Source organism: Nycticebus coucang, chromosome 16 (assembly GCF_027406575.1).
Source record: "Nycticebus coucang isolate mNycCou1 chromosome 16, mNycCou1.pri, whole genome shotgun sequence".
NCBI classification, from domain to species: domain Eukaryota; kingdom Metazoa; phylum Chordata; class Mammalia; order Primates; family Lorisidae; genus Nycticebus; species Nycticebus coucang.
In genome coordinates this window covers 33562423-33578906 of record NC_069795.1, presented here as the reverse complement: position 1 = coordinate 33578906, position 16484 = coordinate 33562423, and the positions used below count along the sequence as shown (strand labels likewise).

At 38.0% G+C, this 16484-nt stretch overlaps 1 protein-coding gene across 4 annotated transcripts in view; it reads left to right on the top strand.

Annotated features, from left to right (window-relative positions):
* Positions 1-224: 224 nt before the first annotated feature.
* The window catches only part of ROBO1 (roundabout guidance receptor 1), a 1140930-nt gene continuing 1124670 nt past the window's right edge, over positions 225-16484 (top strand). For all 4 annotated transcript variants that reach the window (XM_053565205.1, XM_053565202.1, XM_053565204.1 and 1 more), the window contains exon 1: positions 225-387. The gene's annotated coding sequence lies outside the window, so the exon portion shown is untranslated. The remainder of the gene's footprint in view (positions 388-16484) is intronic.

Genomic DNA, 16484 nt, shown 5'->3' with positions numbered 1-16484 from the left:
TTCGGTGTCTCCAAAGCTGTGTGCGTGGTGTGGCTGTGTAGCTCAGTGCCGGAGCAGTAGGACCCAGGGGCCGCCGCAGCCACCAATAGAAGCGCACACTTGGACCTATTTGTATGCAATGCCGTCTGCTCTGCGCATTAATAGTAATACAGATAACGGGTTTGAAAGACTCCTCTACTGAAGAAGGATAGAATTTTTCCAGGGTGCTGATACGGAGAAGAAACCTCACTTCACTCTCTCCTTATTTCCCCACTCTTACATTTAAAAGTCTCAGACAGCTTTTGCTCTGTTTAAACTCAGGAAGGTCTCCGCGTACAGCAAAGTTGGAGGGCTGCGCCTGCACCACGGAGCCGCTAGACATCTGAAAACGGTCTTATCAAAGGGTAAGTCTCTCTTACGCTTGCCAGGGAAGTGACAGCTGGCTTTAGAATTACAAAAGGGGGCCCGCTGGTTTTAACATTGGTGGGTTTTGGAGTGCAGAATAGGTGCAGAAAGGACTGCAGTTTGTCCAGAAATTGTGACTGATGCAAAAGGGAATTTTAAGGTAGAATCCAAAACCTTCAGGCTAAATCGGAAATTGCAGCCACACACTCGGGCGGGATTCAACAAGTTTCCCTGCAGGGATGCGACGTTTGTTTATTTCCTTGCAAGTCGTGCAGTGTCCGTTCCGGGTGGGCTGCTTCTGCTTAACAAAGTAGTTTCTGGATTTGTGTGTGTTGCGTGTGGTTGAGCAAATCCTTGTTTGTGGTGTTTATGTGCCGCATTGGGCTAGTGGGGTTTACTCTGGGGAACCGCGTCTCTGGATGCTGAGAGCCCAGCCTTCTGCTGGGTCGTGGCTGGGCAACTTTGCAGCCTAATCTGGGTCTCTGGTCACACTGGGTGGCGATGTGGACCGAGGCACAGAGGCCAGCAGGCTGCATGGGGCTTCCAAACTTTGAAAGCATTTTCCAAAATGGATGAGAGTGGAGGCTTTACAATTAGCATCGCTGGGCGAATTTTGGCGAACTCTGGGTGATAAATACGCAGTGGGATCTTTTGAGCCCTGAGTTTCCAACCTGCAGCCTTTTGCTTGGAAACTGTAGTGCTGATGTGGAGAAGATGTTGTTTAAAGCCAAGCCAGAGGGATTTTAAATGAGGGAGGGAAGGAGGGAAAGAGGAAACGAAGAGGACAGAAACTAGATGAATGAAAAAGGTTCGTCTTGTCTTTCACACGCAAAAACCACACGCGTGGGACGTGACAGGAAGCTCTCCAAGAAAGCGTATTGCAGGGAGGTCCAGGCGCCTCTGCGTTATTGATGAAGCACTGTGCGGTTGCGAGGGCCCTTCTCGCTCCTTCTCCCTGCCCCCTCTGGCCAGCTCAGGCTGCCCCCGCCCCCCGCCTGGGGCTGGGAGTTGGTGCGGGTGCTGCAGAGTGAGGCTCAGTCCTGCAGCGCTGCGGACACAATGGGAAAAGGCAGGTAACGGCGGGCGGTCGGCTCCTGCCCAGAGCTCGGCGTGACAGCCCCCTGCGGCAACCTTGACTGCAGATACACGGAGGCCGTTTCTGCCCAGTTCCCGGAGGGCCTGTGCGGGGCAGGCACACCTGGTGGTTGAAATCCCAGGTTGCCCTTCCAGGGGTCACTGTGCTGCAGGCAGACGGGTCGCGTGAGGGAGGCGGGATGCTAAGACGTTCCACTCCAGCTGCCCAGCAGCGCGTCTCCTGCTGCTCAAATATTTCTTGGGTGCACCGCAAACATCCTACAGAATCTGCATCCCGTAGGAAAAGGATGGGGGTGGGGGGCGGAAAGAAGGGAAACGTTGATGAGGCTGCTAGAGGAGAAAGGGAGTCAGCAATTGGGGGGACAATTCTGGTCTGTGATCAGGCTTTTCTGAGCTTTTTAAAGTGGACTGATTCAGACAGAGCTTTGGAAATGCCCTGGTCTCTCTGAGGTACAGAAGGGCAGTCTTGCAGACGCGCTGGAGGGTCCTATAGCTAAAGGAAGGCGAGGGCACGGCAGAAGGCTCCATGTCGCTTTGGAGTTTATCCCTGACCTCAGCACCTCCCACCCTTTCAAGCCCCGCCAGGGAGTGCCGACCTTGTAAACCCCTCCGTGTCATCTGCCCTGTGTAAGTGGTTTCCATCAAGCTGTGTGTTACAGAGCCTCTTAAGAGATGGTTTCTGTGTTTCCACGTAGTGCTGGGAGGCTGTATAATTTGGAGGTTGACTCCTTGAGTGTGTGGAGGAAGGAGCTTAGATGCAGGGCCCTACAGAACGGTCCACTTGGGTATGTCAGCTACGTGAAGGGCACACCACAGAGAAAATATATTCTTTTGAGTACATGGGGGAAAACAATGTCATTGAAATTCTCCCACACACACTTTCCATGTGCCTCTTTCACTGTGGTTGTTTGGGAACTAAGGTATAATATTTCATTGAGAAATGATTTGAGAAACCAAAGAAAAGGATTTATTTGGACGCCGAATAGAAGACTGGTCACTGGGTTTTCAGGCTAAAGGTGGATGCTCCTAGGACCTATTACTTTGGGAAACTCAGTTTTCCACAGCAAGACCTGTTTCTCTTCTGCATCTTGAAGAAGTGTAGGCAGCTCGTTTGAGCTGTAAGCATGTTGCATGCTGATTTTATTAAAGGGAGTGGTAGGGTTGGTGTTTGTTCCATCAACTCCCCTGACCCTGTTTCCCCCTCCAAACACACACACCAACAACAAACAAACAAACAACAAAAAAAAACAATAGCAGCACCCCAGAAAAAATATCCACTTGATAAGAGGACTATTTTTTTTTAGGAATCTATTTCCCTCCCATGAGGGATAAAGATGAGAAGCATCTTCACACTGAGGGCATTCACCTGACATGGTCACCATGGATTTTGGACTTTCTTTAATCTTTTCCCACATACTTTCCTACTGTGTGAATCTTCCAATTTAGCCCTGTAGGATCTGAAGAACTGAAGCACAGGGACATGGCTGCAGATCTCTGATGGAGGCTTGCTAAAGAAAACAGCTGTTAATCACATTTGCTACATTTTCCCACTTACTTTCTAGTACATCCCTTTCCTCACCTTCCAGGCTGTGGAAGGTTAGTGATTTCTAGTGACACAGCACTGTGCTGAGCAGGGGAGGAGAGAAGAGACGCAACAGCTGCCTAGGGAGCCCAAGAGGTTTAAAGCCAATTTTCTCTTAACCTATACTGTGCTAAATAAAGAACAGATATCCCAATATCTCCCCAAAAAGAATTATATTTTTAATTGTATTTGATTTTATGACATACAATTCAAATACATAATAACGTTGACCAGAGATGAAAGGGAAGCTATATCTTCGTGTGCAATATTTGAAAACTAGTTATGTATTTAGCTACGAAGACACATCTTTTGGCATCTATTTGTATTTGATATATTAGGCACTATTTTTATTTAAGCAAGATTTAATATGTTACTTTTGTTATGAGGCTAAACAACTCAAAGCACTGCAAAGATGTAAATTTAAAAAAAAAAAGAAAGCAAGCCAGCACAGCAAGCCCTTGGCAACTTGATGAATGAACAGGTGCAGTGCACCATTTGACATGTAACTTAAGGTGAGGCTCCACCATTTCCTAGAGAATATGCTCCTTCTTGTTGCCTAGAAAACTCAACTGATGTTTCTTTCTCTTTGAGCTCTGTGAGTTCAAAAACAAAGCCATAGAAGCCTACAATCTACAGTATGACCTGGTCACATGATCATTTATCTCTCTACACTTGAAGTGAGTGATATTATTTTTCATGTGTTCACATCTGTGCTTAGATAAAATACATTAGTGCTATATGGACTAAAAAATTCTACTAATTAGATAGGAAGTCCACGTACTAGAAGAGTACTTGTCTAAGACTTATCCAAGGTTGTACAGGAAAACACTGTAGAAGTAGTCTTAGCCAACTTACCTAGATATTTCCTGGAATCATCACTTCACTCTATTAAAGTAGACTCAATAAATTTAATAAGCTTCTTAAAGATATGAAGAGAATGAAGCTCAGGGAGATTTAAGGAAAAATGTACATGACCATTCAGCAAATAAGGAGCAGAGCCAGGATTGGAAATAAGTTTTCCTCATAACAGAGTTTATGTTTTTTTCAGTAAGCCTCATTGCTTTTACCTGAATCATTCTCTTCAATTCACTATACCTACTTATTTCCCCTTAGATTTAAATAGTTTGATTATTTTTTCAATTATTTCAAAAGTACTCATAATCCCTTAATCTCACAGATACGATTTTCATATCCAAACTATTATTCACATTTCTTCCAAACCAAATTCCTACCAACAGTGACTATCCAAGGATCTTACAGATAGTGAATGACTTACTCAGTAAATAAGCCCCGCCCCTACCATTCACACCAACTACACCATCATCTTTGGATGCCAGAGCATTTAGGAGTAACACAGTTTGCTTTTCATCACTTGCTTTGAAATTTGCACATATATGGCCAGGAAGGCCGGCAAGGATCCATCATGTTATTTCCTACCTTCATCTGCAGGTTTCCACTTATGTCTTTTCTGATATGTAAGATTCTCCCATTCACTTGGCCAAGTCCTATCCATTTGTCTAAGGTTAATATTCTTCTTCTACAGTGAAATTTTCCTGACCGTGCTAACCTTCCTCGCAATTGCTTGCTCACTTCTGAAATTCCAAGTCAATTGTAGTAACTCCTAATTTGGTCTTTTGGGGGGAGTTGAGAGGAATAAGCTAACATTTCTTGAGCAATTATTTTATGCTACTTTTACATAAATTACCTGTTAACTATAATTTTCTATTTCTTCTTTATATTTCTGCAATTAGGTCGTATTGTTTTGCAGGGGGAGGGGTTATTTGTTTTTGTTTTTGTTTTTTTAGCAGGGGCTGGGTTTGAACCTGCCACCTCCAGCATATGGGGCCAGCGCCCTACTCCTTTGAGCCACAGCAGTATTGTTTTTTCATTCTCCAGTCGCTGAAATGTTATGACACTTTTCTAGAGGTTTAAAAATGAAATCCAAGTTTGTGTCTCTAGATCATGTATTGCTTTTGATTGCCACACCTATTTTTCTAAAGATCTACTTTACGTCTCCAAGTAGAGAATATCACAAACATGTCAAAAATACCTATCTTAAAGAAAACTGGTCAAAACCACAGGCATCATCTTTTCTGCCAAACTTGCCTGTCTAGTTTGATTTCTAAATTATAAGTGCATCCAGACAAACTCACCTTGATATAACCTTCTGCCTCATTCTTTATACTCAAGCAATGAAAATGATAATTGATGATTTTATTTTTCTTAAACTTCATCTCTTCTCCTGATGGACCTGCCTCTAACAATTACTTCAACATCCTGGGATTAGCCTTATAAGCATTCATATGATTCCCATTTCAAAGGGGAAATGGTGAAGTCCAAACTTACTATTACATAGTCAATGTACTCTTATTGGAACTTTGAATTCCTCTTACTTCCCAATATTATCAATTAGTGTCAAAATTTTCTTGTACTTGTTCAAATACTCAGGATGTTTTATTCCTGTCTCCTTTTATTTTTTTGTTAGAACTTCTGCCTAAAATGCTTCTTCTTTTTTATATCATTATTAAATCATAGCTGTGTACATTAATGCAATTTGGGGGTACAATGTGCTGGTTTTATATACAATTTGAAATATTTTCATAAAACTGGTTAACATAGCCTTCACGACATTTTCTTAGTTACTGTGTTAAGACATTTATATTCTATAAAAAAAAAAACGACATTTATATTCTATACCTAGTAAATTTCACATGTACCCTTGTAAGATGAACCATAGGTGTGGTCCCACCAATTACCCTCCCTCCACCCAGCCTCCTCCCCCCTCCCCTTCTTCTTGGGCTATAATTGGATAAGATAGCTTTCTTATGAAAGCTATAACTTGGTTTCATAGTAGGGCTGAGTACATTAGATACTTTTTCTTCCATTTTTGAAATACTTTGCTAAGAAAAATATGTTCCAGCTCCATCCATGTAAACATGTAAGAGGTAAAGTCTCCATCTTTCGTTAAGGTTGCATAATATTCCATGGTATACATATACCAAAATTTATTAATCTATTCATGGGTTGATGGGCACTTGGGCTTCTTGTTCCTTTGATACTGTTTAGAAACTGAAAATAAATGTCACCTCTTCTGTGAAGACCTTCATGTTATGCAAATAGATTTAAGGATTTCTTTCTTTCTTATCCTTTTAAAATATGTCTCTGAAATTTGATTGTATTTAATTATTCATGTCCTCCATGAGATTGTCCTATGCACTGAAGGTTTGTGTCCCTCTAAAATTCATACATTGAAATATGATCTCTTAAGCTGATGTCATTAGAAAGTAGGGTCTTTGGAAAGTGATTAGATCACAAAAGTAGAGCCCTCACCATTGAGATCAGTACCTTTTTTTCTGAGAAAGCATCCTTGCCCAGTGCAATCAGTGTAACCTGGCTTATTGTACCCTCAATGAATCCCCAACAATAAAAATAAATAAATAAATAAATAAATAAATAAATAAATAAATAATAAAAAAATAGAAAGCATCCTTGCCCCTTTTTCCATGTGATGACATTGAAAAGATGGCTGTATAGGCAGTCACCAGACACTGATTATGCTCGCATCTTGATCTTGGACTTCCCAGCCTCTAGGAGTGTAAGAAATAAATTTCTGGCTCAGCACCTGTAGCTCAGTGGTAAGGGTGCCAGCCACATACACTCAGGCAGGTGGGTTCTTTAGTCTTGGCCAGCTAAACAACTATGACAACTTCAACAAAAAATAGCTGGGTGCTATGGAGGGTGCTGAGGCAAGAGAATCGCTTGAGCCCAAGAGTTAGAGGTTACTGTGAGCTGTGACACTGCAGCATTCTACACAGGGTGACATAGTGAGATTCTGTCTCAAAAAAAAAAAAAAAAAAGGAAGAAATTTCCATTTATAAGTCACTTAGTCTTTGGTACTTTCTTATAGTAGCAATACTTTAAATTCTATCTTTTTCTTTTTAAAAATTTATTTATTTATTTCAGAATACATGTATTATCGCGGTACACATCTTTTGGTTACATAGCACACTTTTCAATATTTTAAGTCAAAGTTATAGTTGTGCTTCTCACACAGAAAGTGTGCACGACTGCAAATTCTTTAAAGTAGTTCTCAAACTTTGGCCACTGATCTGAAAAAAACTTAAAAGTGTTAAGAATGGTAATTGAAATACCAGTCCCTCAAAGGACTCCCATCAGATTTACTACACTTCAGTAGCCGGTGGTGGTGTGACTCTAGCACCCACATTTTAATAACCATTCCTGGTATAACTAGGCATATGGAGTTTATCACAGCAGTTGCTACCCAACTCAGCTAGGTCAATATGGAGCTTAATTTAGCAGTTGGAGGACAAGCCATTAGCAAAGATCCTGATATATTGAATTGTGTGCTTCAGAGAAGGATTTGACCACATGAGGCATATAGGTTAGATAATGTGAACAATTCTTACTGAAATAAGAGAGGGCTCCATGAGAAAGGCACATTTGCCAAGAATGGGATTTTGTAATTACATATGAACATGGCCTTTAGATTGGGGTGCTGTTATGTAGGACACATTGAGATTTTAAGGACTCTGACTTTTATTATTATGACATGTTTGGCAAGGATGGAAAATAGCCAAACAAATGCTTTTGAATTATCACCTGGACTAAGTAATAACATATTAAATATAAAATTCTAGCTGTCACACATTTAATTATTAATCTAGGTGAGAATTCAAGGCATTTACTTCAGTACTCCAGTAGAGATTTCATCTTACTTGGAGAGGTAACCAGTATTATAAATTTGCTATTATGATTGCCACTCATTTCCTCCTGATTTTAGTATGTATGTTACATACATAGCCCTAAGTCATATACAGTATTGTATTAAATAATGAAAATCTTCAAAACATCCTGATATACTCTGGGCATTCTTAGAAATACCATTTTTTGTGTGTGATTTATTCAATTTGCTCCAGGCAGATTGTTTTTCATTGATATATGGTATTCCATTTTATTACTATACTACAATTTATCTTTTCCTCTCTCATTAATAGACATTTCCAATGTTCTACTTGTAACAACCAGTGTAGCTTTTTTGGCACATTCTTCACTGAACATATACAATTTTCTAGATATTTGCCTAGGAGTGAAATTGCATAATTATGGGGAAAATAATTCCTTTATATTTTCAGATATTTTCCAGCTACCTCACATAGTGTTTGCAGTATTTGTAGTTTGCAGGCATCATTGTGAGAGCTCCCCTGACTCTCTCTGCCTGCCAACATTTAATACCATCATATTTATTAATTTTGCCAGTAGAACGGTTTTAATTTGTCTTTTCTGATTATTAGCATGTATCTTTTCATTGAATATTCAGGGTTCCTTTAGTGTGAATTGCTTAAACATATTTTTTAACTTTTTTTTTTTTTACTGAGACTTAGATATTTTCTTAGAGACGTATAGAAGTTTCTTTATATATTGTTGATTCTAATCACTTTTTGCATATGCATTGAAAATATTTTTACTTAAGCTGTATCTTGTCTTTTTCCTGTATTTTTTTAATGAAGAAAATAATTTTGTATCTTTTTAACTATATGTAGTGTTTCATTGAAATAACTTTTCTTTTTAATTTCAAGTTGATGTGAGGGTACAAACAACTAGGTTACAATGTTTGCATTTGTTAGGTAGAGTCCCTCTTGTAGCTGTTTCCCCACCCAAAAGGTATGCCATATACCCTTACTTTTTGTATGTTAAGATGTGAAAACAACCTAAATACTCATTAATCTGGAATGGATAAACAAACCATGATATAACATATAAATTTTATTAAAGTTTGTTCTTTTTATATCTTCTGATAGAAATCAGCTCTTTGGTGAAGTCATAAAATATATTCATATTTTTTATAAAGTTTAAAATTTTTTATTTTTACATTCAGGTCTTTTGATCTGTCTGGAATTGACTTTTGTTTTCATGTGCTGAAAAATATTGCATCACACATACATGTTCTATGTGGTGGGATTGGCCCTGCCTTTTGCCTATAAGGCTGCAGGGCATCTGTCCTCATTTCAGACACTTATTTCTGGTTATTGTATGTTAGGTTGGTATGGGAACAGTCATCTCTGTGAATCATGAAAATGTTAATGAACTAAACTGCATTAATTAAGACTGTAAACAAAATCAGATTATATTCAGCCAAAATTAAAGACCAATTTTTTTTATGAACAAACTGTGTAATCTCTTTAAATTGTATGTGAATTGCTCATGTGTAATGAGTCTTTGTCTATGCCTAGCATAATTTACTTAGCTTTCATCCCTTATCAAGAATATTAATGAGTAGCAGATCCTAAAGATGCACTTTCCTTTTTATAGGATTCTAGCAAGGGTAAACCTCAAAAATAAACTTCAGTAAATGGAAGGAAGAATCATGACTCACTTGATGACTCACTTTGACCACTTGCCTGGTGAATTATAACCTGGAGGTAGAACATTTCAGCACAATGACTAACAGCTACTGATCAGTGTGGAAATGTGGAATAAGCACGGTAAAATATTAACTCAATCACGCACAGTTAAAACAGGAAATTGTTGCTCCACGCATATGTTGAAATAAGGGACTGGAAGGATGTAAATCAACTTAACTTGTATACCGTCACAGAATTCTGTAAGAATAGACCTCTTATTCTACAATTAACAATATATCAAACAAGCATAATTTGTGCTAAGCAAGTATTGAAATTTTTAAATAGTGGGTATTTATTAAAGAGGTTTTGATAAGGGCCTGGTTTAACCAGTGAGAGAATCATATACCTCCAAGCTTACCTGAAAATAAAATCTCTACACCAAATACAAACTATACCCAAAGAGGATATAACTTTACAAAGTCAGCAAATTCACGCTGTGCCTTTACTTGCTCATTCTTTGTGTCCCTTCTCTCTCTAACTTCAAGACTGGGTTCTTCAGCACTCCATCCTTCACAATCAGACCATGGTCTCCATCCTCAGCCTCTCCCCTCAGTACAGTCTGTATTGTAATATGCCACACTCTTCGCCATCCCTCAATACACCACTTTGTTTCCAACTCATTGCCCTTCCGTCTTCTTAGATCTTTCTCCTATTTTTATCTAGTGAGGTCATTTTCTTTCTTCAAATTCCTTTTTGAAGCATTTTCTAGTTTTCCTACAGAATTGTATCACGTACTCATTTGTATTTCAATAAGACTCCACACTTGCCTCTGTTACCCTTTAATACAGCCATATTTATGTCACTTTTAATGACCAAACTTTGGCTAAGACAAAGATGACAATGTTTCAGCGTATACATCTAAACTTGTTCTGTCTAATTAATATTCTTCTAGTGCTATGTGCCCAAAGAGCACTAAAAATGTGCTAGGGTGACAAAGGAACTGAATCTTTAATTATTTTTCTTGTTAATTATAGTTTCATTTTAGTCACTTTTTGTATGGTGAATAGGCACATAACTATGGATACTGTCTTGCTTAAAGTAGATACCGACTATTTCTATCATCGGAGATATTTCTATAGTATAATATTGAGAAAAATATACTCATAGTAAAGTTTAAAACAAATAAAGAAAAAGTTTTCTCAGTTACTGTGCCAAGACACTGGCTATGTAACCAGTGTGATGAAAGTGTGTCCAACGGTCTGTGAAGCTAGTGAATGATGCCCCATGATCATATCAATGTACACAGCTATTATTTAATAAAATAAAAAAAAAAATAGAAAAAAAAAGAAAAAGTTTTGTAGGATATACCAATAAAGTCAATTAATTTGATTTTCATTAGACAGTTTTCACTGAGTCGATTTACTGTCATGATCATGTTAGTGGAGGTAATTGTGGAATTTTACAGGTTTTAACATGTCTCGGAAAGACACAGTTCATCTCAGGCTAAGATGGTGATGACAGTGTGAGGATCAAAGAAACTAAGGGGAAAGTTAAAGCTTATTTTTTGGTGAATTCCTTAGATATTCACGTAAAAGTATTTGGCTGAGATGGCATTTAGCCAACATCATCTTTTAAGACGCAGGTATATAAGAAATGAAACTGAGCCAGTGGCTATAATCTTCCCTTAAGACTGGAATTCCTTCACATGAGTAAATAAATTAATTCCTTTATTTTCAAATATCAAATTTAAGTTGACATAAATACTCCTTAGGATGACTATTTTTAAAACAGAAACATGTGAAACAAGTATTGGGAAAAATGTAGGGAATTTGGGACCGTCCACATTGCTGGTGAGATTATAAAATGGCACAGCCGCTATGGAAACTATATGGTGATTTCTTTAAAACAAAATTATTGTATAATCTAGCAACTCTACTTTGGGATATATACTAATATTTATTCCCTCATATTTATGGAAAAGCATATTTTCTTCTTTTGTTATTGTTTGGGATTCATTGAGGATACAAAGAAGTAGGTTACACTGTTTGCATTTGTTAGATAAAGTTCCTCTTATTCTTGTGTTCCACCCCCAAGAAGTGTTCCATGGAAGCATTATTGAAGTAGCAAAAAAGTAGAAACAACCCAAATGTCTGTCAATGAATGAATGGATAAGCAATACATCATATGATCCATACAGTGGAATATTATTCAGCCCTAAGAAAGGAATGAAATTTCGATACATGATATAATATGGATGTATCTTGAAAACATGCTACTCATGGGGACAGGACACAATTACAAGAGGGACTTTACCTAACAAATGCAGCCCAATTCTTTCCACCCTCAATGAATCTCAAACCATTCAAAAAAAAAAAAAAAAGAAAACATTATGCTAAGTGAAATAAGCCAGACAACCTAATATATATTGTGTGGTTCTTGTTATGTGTGGTACTTAGAATAGTCAAATATTTAGAGACACAAAGTAGAATGACAGTTGTGAGCAACTAAGAGGAGGGAAGAATGAAGAGTTATCATGAAATGGTGCAAACTTTGGCAGTATGAAAAGTTATGAAGATGGATCGTGGTGATGGTTGTCCACCAATGAGAATGTTTTTAATACCACTGAGTGATATACTTCAAAATGGTTAAAGTCATACATTTCATGTCATACCCATCTATATTTTACACAATACAAATTATTTTAACAATATTTCTTAAGAAAATACTTTTTGTTTGGTCCCCACACGCCTTAGAAAAAATATCTATACTTATAATGTGATCGTGATCTCTCAATGTTTTTAAAATGTTCATATTAAACAGAGAATCAGGGCAGCACCTGTGGCTCAAGGAGTAGGGTGCCGGTCCCATATGCCGGAGGTGGAGGGTTCAAACCCAGCCCTCGCCAAAAAAAAATAAAATAAAATAAAAACCCCCAAAAATAAAAAAAATAAATAAACAGAGAATCATAGCATTGTCTCTCTGATGATTAATACTGGAAGAAATGCAATAAGTCAAAAGAAATTTCCTGGAAAATGAGCAAACATACAGTGCATCTATCCCTAGGGGCTGTAATATACTACATAAGCATGTTTCCTAGAGTTTTGAAATACCCTTAACAATGTGTATTGTGCTTCTGGATATGAGTTCTGGCCAGGTAATGGGGTACTAAAAGGGAATGGCTGTATAACTGGATGCAGTGAAGTAGATATGAAACTCCAGGAGGAATTCCTATGGGGTCTGATACGAAGTGGCCAATAGGGTAATGTCTCAGCCACCTGCACATGCACACTGCCAGATCAACGACTTACGTGATCATATGGGATTATTCCAGTGACACGAATGTATGCTGGTATGGTGAATTGCAGATAATGGAGCATCTGCTCTTTTTCTGACTCCTTGGGGGCAGGATATGTACAAGGAAGGGTCTTGTTGTAGTGATGGTGAGAACACTGAGTATTCTTGGTGCTAGTAATAAGCCACAGTGACATCCTTCTCCTTCCCCCCCATCAGTGCTATGATTTACGTGTTTATTACAATATCACTTTAATCCATCTTTTTCATCTATTACTATTTAATTTTATAAGTAGATGAAATTTGTTATCTTATGGATAGCTATTTTTTCAAGATTATAATCTATTGTACTTAAAAAGCTTCTTTGATATTTACTGCCCTTTGTATATTACTCAAAGATAAGGCTATTCATGTACAATGCAGAGGGTGTGAGCTGTCCGTTGTTTTTCCTGGAGGATAATAACACTGAAAAGAAAATCAGTGGGGCTGACTTTATTTTGCTCTTTTGCTTGATGCTGTTGGTTACAGGTGGTTTTCTCTTTAATTATATTCAGCTTAATAAGCACGAGGGAGTGGAAAGATGAACTTGATATTAAAATAATATTCCAACTGTACAAATTAGCTAACTTTTTTGACATTTCTTTTTTTTTTTTTTTTTTTTTTTTAATTTGGCCGGGGCTGGGTTTGAACCCACCACCTCCGGCATATGGGACCGGCGCCCTACCCGCTGAGCCACAGGCGCCGCCCAATTAGCTAACTTTTTTTATGAGTGTTGTGAGATAGTTTGGAGGAATGAGAAAATCAATTAAAGTAATATCAGAGAATGAGAGCTTGGGTAGGAGAATATATAAAGAAATAATGTGCTTGTTTGCACTTTGACCAGAGCTATAGTTTTGTTGTTGTTGTTTGTTTGTGTGTTTGTTTGCTTGTTTTTTGACACACGGTCTCACTATGTTGCCCTGGGTAGAGTGTCGTGGCGTCACAGCTCACAGAAACCTCAAATTCTTGAGCTTAAGCTATTCTCTTGCCTCAGCCTCCCAAGTAGCTGGGACTACAGGTGTCCGCCACAATGCTGGGCTGTTGTTGTTGTTGTTATCATTGTTGTTTGGCAGATGCCTGGCTGGGTTCAAACCTGCCAGCCCCATTATGTGTGGCCAGCACCCCAACCACTGAGCTACAGGCACTGAGCCCACATCTGTAGTTTTAGCTAATATACATAGTAGTGAATTCATTCTTTATTTGGTCTTAATTCCTAAGTTCTAGAACAACAAAGAAGGTTTCTTATGGAAGACTGTAAAACCTTACCTATTTTTCTGCAGTGCAGGGACTTTATTTCATCCTATTATTTCTCCATTAAGTTTCCCCACCACACCTAGGAGAAGAAAGAATGCAAGAGAGCCAACAAAAAGAAGGCATGGAGCTCTGGGCCACTGAGAAGCCCCCTCATTCACTGGTTCTTCTCCTTGGCTCCTATAAATTTTTGTTTGTTTGGTTTGACATTTTGCCTTCTATTACTTACTCTCCCTGAATGAGAATGAACAAGTTATAGTTTAACTTGGCAGACAAGTTTTACACACCAGTTTCTATAAGGCAGTATACTAGACAGTGAAGAGTATGAATGTGAGTGAACGTCATCTCCAAGAGCCAACCATTTAACTGGGGCCACAGCTCATCAATTCTCTTTCATCTATCTCTAACCTCTTTATTAATTATCTTGTTTTCTTCTTTGAATAATTATTTCATTTCTAAATTTTTTTAAGTTTTCATAAACCTTCTTTCTTCTCAAGTTATCTCACTGTATCCTTGGTACACTTGACCCTTAAAAATTAAACTTCTTAAAATAGTTTCCTACCTTTTGGTTGTTTCCAATTCACCCCTGAACCAGTGATACATGTGGCCCAACCTAATCTGATCACATTTATACCTCATACATTTAATTAATAACCAAGCTTCAGAATTCATCCCTACTTCAAATTTTGCAACATCTAAAATTTTTCTAATAAACCCCAATACAATTTCTATTAAATTCTTTTCGAAATACGCTCTGTATGTTTGACCTTTCTATTTCCTTTGCTGTCTCCGTCTCTACCGATGTCTGAAATACTTCACGTATTCCCCCGGCCCCACTCATAGAGATTTTTTTGTAGTAGTTTTTTGGATTCTTTCTTTTTGATCTTCACTCCCATAACTTTGGCCTTTATGTTTTAGAGAATAAGACGAAGTGATATTAGTAGTAATAATTGATGAAGATATTTATAGATGTATGAGAACACTTACTACTTCCTGAGTGTAAGGAGAAGCATATTCACATTTACAATTTTTTGTTGCACATAACCCTACAAATTAGTGAGTAGACAGCATCATCACTGATTTGCAGAGAAGGCATCAATGGAGTTCACATACATGATTTTATGGCTAACTGGCAGACATTCATTTCAACATTGTTTTCTTTAACTTCAGAGTCCCACCTCTTAACATTAAAAGGCTTCATGTAAATATATCTTTTTGCAGCAGAGGTTCTAAGTTAACTGCATATTACAATGAGCTGGGGAGTTTTTTGAAAATCCTAGTATCCGGCCTGCACTGTAAATTGCCTAAATCAGAATCTTGGGGGAACTGGGCATTAATATTGTTTTAAGAGTGATTTAGGTGATTCTAATGAGCAGCAAAGATGAGAACCACTGCTTTATAGTAAATATTTTGATAATACTCAAGAACTTTTATTTCTCTAGCACTGCTTTTTTGCCCCCACGTTATATTTTATTTGTAAAATGTTATCCAGCACTCACTGCACCTTTTCTTTTGTCTGCCCTCACTCCCACCCAAAAGAACTTAGATCGATTGCTCATCACCCAAATGTTTGCCTTCCAGATCTTCAGTCCTATTCAATTCTTTCCACCCCAATTGCTTCAAGTCTTTTACATGAAACCTGTGGGATTCATCTGGACTGATTTCCCTTATTCCTCATATTTGGTAATCTCCAAATGTTTTCTATGGCATCTCAGTTGTACCTTTTCAATTTTCCTTCTTCTTTTCATCATCTCTCTAAGTAAAGATACTAAGGCTATCCTCATCTGCCATGTGGAACTTTGTAGTGAATTCCCTACCTGTTCTCTGTCATCTTAGTGTCTTCTTGATTTATCTTTCCTGTTTAATGCTGTCAGCGTTACTTTCCAAACATGCCAATCTTTTCTGCTGCTCTTTGATTGGTGTTGCTGGCAGAACACAATCTAAACAGCATAATTTATGAGAACTTTCACCCTCTGAACACACCTTTCTTCCGTAGCTAATTTCTTTTCACTTGATTGAAACACTCTACATTGTAAAGCTTGTTATGTGGCACTTTGCTTTTCCTTTTATGAGGGTCTATTCGAACTTATCCCGTACCTAACTTCTTTAATCGATTGCTAGAAACTAGAGGGAAGGATGGGTTAGCAGAGTGCTTTACATACAGTCTCATCAAAAGATACGTGCTCAATGATTGAATACTTAAAGGAATAGATGAAAGAACTTTTTACAGCTCTATAGTTTCATGTTTTTTTCCTCGTGTGGAATGACCAAAACTCTTCTCTCTTCTTTACCTGATAAGCTCATATTTTAAATGTGAAATACCCAGATCACTGTTTTTGGACTCACCAGATAGAAATACTACCTTTCTCCTTTTGCTTCCATGAGATGTTGTTCATACAACTGTGAGAGTTGTGTCAGAAATTTGTTAGTTTTTTTTTCCCATTTAAAGTAAGAATACACACAAAAAGGGCACATATTGT